The following is a 4,835-nucleotide window of genomic DNA, read 5'->3' as shown; positions in this document are numbered from 1 at the left end:
GACAGTCAAACCGGCAACTTTCTATTAATTCTACGCTTAGGAGAATTTTTTCTGCGCAGATTTTTGAGTGTGATGATCGGTCTTGCAAGTGAGTTATTCATGATTTAATTCAAACACTGCTTCCACTCTTGGTACTCGGGTGGGTTTCTGGCCTATTGAAACATCTGCTATCACATTCTTATCGGGTTTCTAGAGGGAATTTGAAACAATCAAGCCCTCAAAGGCTTTATAACAGTATAAATCGTAGGTCTGATAAAGCCTGCTAACAGCCCACCGTGATTTCGCTACATCTGTCTCCTCAGGTAGACGATCTTCTATCCTAGCTGAAGAGAGATTTACTCGTGCTTCCTTTGCGAGGCTTTATAACAGTATAAATCGTAGGTCTTATAAAGCCTGCCAACAACCCACCGTGATTTCTCTACATCTGTCTCCTCAGATAGACGATCTTCTACCTTAGCTGAAGAGAGATTTACTCACTTATCTTTAGAGGGGAGTTCAACAGGTCCTCAAATGAATCATTATTTGAAGACGTTCTCAAACTGAATGAGCTCCGTGATTCTGACTGGAGGTTCAGTTAGGCAGATATGCATGCTAGCAAAATGTATTTCCTCAGTACGCTTTACCACCATTTCAAAACTACCCGCTACCGAAGAGCCTGAAATAGACTGAAACTGATAGTAGACTGCCTGCAAGTTTTAGTCAGTGAAACAAACAGGCTGTTGGAAAGACAGTGTAGGTTAACCACGAACTGAAGCTCAGCAGACTCTCGTAACAGACATAGCATTCGTTAGCCTTGTAAGCCTTTTAAGTAAATGGAAAGGTTGAAAATCGGTCAGTTGACCTTGGAAAGAATAAATGAATGCTTATAAACATCATCAATACTATATAAAAGTGTCCATGGCGGTGGAACTTGCTTCTCGGTGGCTTTTGATCCGCCGTGGGATACGTTTCGGTCAGTTGACCTTGGAAAGAATAAATGAGTGCTTATAAACATCATCAATACTATATAGAATTGTCTATGGCGGTGGAACTTGCTTCTCGGTGACTTTTGATCCGCCGTGGGATACGTTCACTGCGAATGAATTGTGGAAAAGCGGCAAAAATTACAACGGATTGTTAAGAGTAGCACACAATCCCTACTGCTCAAGTCTTATGGAAGTTTGTGCTCATTCCATTGCCAGTGAACAAGCAGTGGGGCCTTCCATTGCGTCGCATCTAGTTTTTAGCTAATTTTGATGTTTGATAAAATGATCTTATCCAAGCGGAGTCACACACCTATTTACAAGCGAATTTCGTTTTAACAGTAGACTCAGTGGAATATTGGTTGGAGCTCTTGGTAATAATCATTAACTGATTAGGCCATGCAAAGTCTACTCTGTGATTTAGTTGTGGTATTTTTCAAGATATCGGAACATCTTTCTTGACTCAACACTAACCGGAGAAGCTTCGGCAGTTCGCTGCGTATTCAATCCTGTACAGCTTAATTTTCATCACCGAATCCCAGTTTGCAGCAAATTTCTACATATTTAAGCTGAGCGGATTTTTAAATGAATGTGGCCCGCGTTAACTGCCCGACAAAAAGATATCCTGTGGCGTAAAATCCCTAATTCTGGAGCCTTTTACCCTATAATTATGATTTATCTCATTGAAGCCAAAAACATTTCAGGTACAGAGGATAATTCGCTTGGGAAACTGATCATACTGGCTGAGTATGTTTAGCCTTTTTCTTACAAACTCCCCTGCTACCACAATCGAGCTCTTCCTATTTGATTTCTGCTGAGAAATAAATACCGATAGGTTCAGTCAAAGTAAAATCATTGTGCATGAGAAGAGTGCTTCCAGTTTCTAATTCTTCCTATCAGGCCCCGAACACAGGTCAATCCACTTCATGGTATGGCCTTCTTTGGGCGAAACTTAATGAAAATAATCACCGAAAACCAACCATCCAGGTGCGCTTCCGTACCCATTGTTAGGTCTTCTTTTTTCCGTCGTTTATGTAAGTGCAACTTAAAGTAGAAAGCTGCTCATTTTCTACTGCTACTGAGTATCTTTTGACATGCATGAGTAGGGCTGCACTCTAAAATGAGACTTAAATCGGACCTGATTTTAGGTTTGCGAATGACTTCTGAACCCTGGAAATGCTGGAAATCAACCGCTGGATGACCACACCACTTCTGATTTGTGTAAAACCTACTATTGTCACTTAGCCGGAATGGTTAGTGGCAGGACTTAACTCATATTAGCCGTTGTTAGAAGTTGTACACTGGTAAACATCAAGAACACTTTTGGAAACGGGGTATGGCCTCTGAAAACCAATGAAGCGTTTGGACCCCTAACACCTGACATCCACTCTCTGCATCCTTATTAATAAAATAACTGCTTTACCATGATTATTTGCGTGGGCGTAATATGTTGCTAGCAGTATGGCGCTACCCGTTTGGGCTTTGAAGATGGTTCAAAATGAGCATTTTGCGGTTAGTAATTTGCGGCTGTGAGGAAAACATAAGCTCTGATAGCTTCTTGGAGCTGTACCCGGCGTCTTTGAAAAAAAGCCCGGTAAATTGTGAATTTTTTTCCAATTGGGCTGTATAGACATACGTACTTTTACTACCCTATTGGTGAAAGTTTATACAACCGTGTTTGTGATTATAGTTCTATCAAATTAGGACGGTTTTTTAAAACCTAAGGCAAGTTAAAAGATATTCGGGTTAGTCGAAAACCAGCAAGGCGCAGACCTCGCTGATCATTAAGTTAAATATCCCATCAGAAACGATGCGGAATGTCTTTCAGTGCAAGTATGCTGAAGGAATCATGCCTGCCTATCGCTTCCTCATTATCCTGATGGATTTATTGTGATTTTAGTTGGGTTGGTCAGAACTGAGGGGGACCATTTCTGGAGTACGTCAGAAGTATTCTTCCTCTGTGGACAGACTTTATACGAGTGAAGGAGACTGAATTCCCCAAACCAGAGGGACTGCTTGTCGTTGTGTTTCGTTTAAAACCGAAAAACCACTTTGCCACGGTTTAACAACTTCTTTTCCTTCCTACACACTACACCTGTTCATAGTGATCCCTCCTAACAAGTTCACGGGATAGTGTATCTCCTTCATGAAGAATACCACCTCGGGCATTATGTGTCCCAAAACACCTGTAAATGAAGCTTGAATTGTCTCAATTGTGCGATCGTTCTGGCGAAAACTATTGTAAGAACTAGGGTGGGAGAATAAGGCAGGACAGACTGCGCAAAAAGAGCCTTATTCATAGATCGTTCTTAGTTCGTACCGCCGTTCTTCCGTTTCGGCGGTTGGTTGTGGTTAAGACCCACGTTTTCCGGATTTCAAATAACGTGCTTTCTCTAAGTGAATAGGGTTTCTCACTAACCATAGCAAACCTCAAATTGTTTTCCAGTAAAAAAAACCTTGTTTTTACATTGCAATTTGTCGAAAAATTAGCTGTCAGTCGAATTATGTCAAAAATTGTTCACCTAAATGGACCTGGGTAGTTTCTAGTATACATAAACTACTTAGCTGTATGCGCAATCTTGCAGACAAAATATTTTCCCGTTCCCTCATTATGAGTGGATCGGATATGCTTGAATCGTTATTGGAGGCCATGCTTTAGTGAATCCAGCTTCCCACACTGCATTTTTTGTCAACAACTGAAGCAGTGTAACCCGAGTAGTTGATGTCATCGCCATGTGTCCATCAGCCTTTCATTCTCTGTTGCACACTTGAATACAGTGGTGGTGAAACACATCCAGTAAACATGTCCCAGCGGTCCTAGAGGTCCTAGAAGTGGATTAGCTGTGTATTCTCTAAAACGGAATATAAACTGTCCCACTTCTATATCCGTTTTCAGAAAGTCAAGAGAGAACACCGTGTACCAGCCCAGACGGTGTGAGCGGTTCCCTGATTATGAAGCATTACAGAAACAGTGAAACAAGCACTATCGCCCATGGTTTCATTCAGACAGTCAGATAGAGGGCGAAATGGGCAGCAGGGGGTTCCGATATTAACCTGAAACTGTAAGCATGTACGATGCTCTGCAATGTAGGAAACGTGAGGAATGTTTTGCATGCATTGAGTGTCATCGCAACTCTTCTGATGGCTAAGTTGCACGCTTTCTTTACTCAGAAAGATATCGGCGATATTTGAAATGCATTTTTCTAAATGGAGGTGCTTAAGTCTAGTCGAACAGGAAATTTTTTGAACGGCTGAGATAATGTGAAAGTAACTGAATGGAATCTAGACGTAACGCACTATTCGTAAGGTTGCTGAAGCCTCTTCGACAGCCCAAGACCGGTTTCTGCCCCCATCCTCCCTCTGGAGCTCACCAGATAGGCACAGTAACCGGGATTACATCAACCTTATGCTCTACTTGATCTCAATTTGGAAACATTTCGACATCACAAACGCGACATTCAGCCGGATTCAGCTGCGTCTCTTGTGAAATCCAAATGCATGTGCGAATGAGTGTTTGTTGAATGGGATCTCTTCGACAAAAACCGCATGCATTTTAGTTTGTAAGGAAATCACTCCCGCCCACGGAGAGCACCTTGTGATTATCCTTGCGTTCCTCGGAGGACGTTTTCATAGGACGTAGGCATTTCGGCTGCGGGAAACGGTAACATTCGAGCGAAAACCTTTAGTAAGTACTAGCTACAAAAAGTCAGACATGATGGGTCTCCAGTTGTCAAAGGCCTAACCAACGTTCTGGGGCACTGGTAACATTTTTCAATTTGTTTTTGGTCCTGGCTACCCATTTTTCTTTTGAAATTCTATCAGAGAAAAACCCAGTACATGGTTGTACTGAGGATAAGGGACCTACTGATGATC

The sequence above is a fragment of the Opisthorchis viverrini genome (assembly GCF_000715545.1).
Source record: "Opisthorchis viverrini unplaced genomic scaffold opera_v5_25, whole genome shotgun sequence".
Taxonomy (NCBI): Eukaryota; Metazoa; Platyhelminthes; class Trematoda; order Opisthorchiida; family Opisthorchiidae; genus Opisthorchis; species Opisthorchis viverrini.
Note: the sequence above shows the minus strand (reverse complement) of the source record.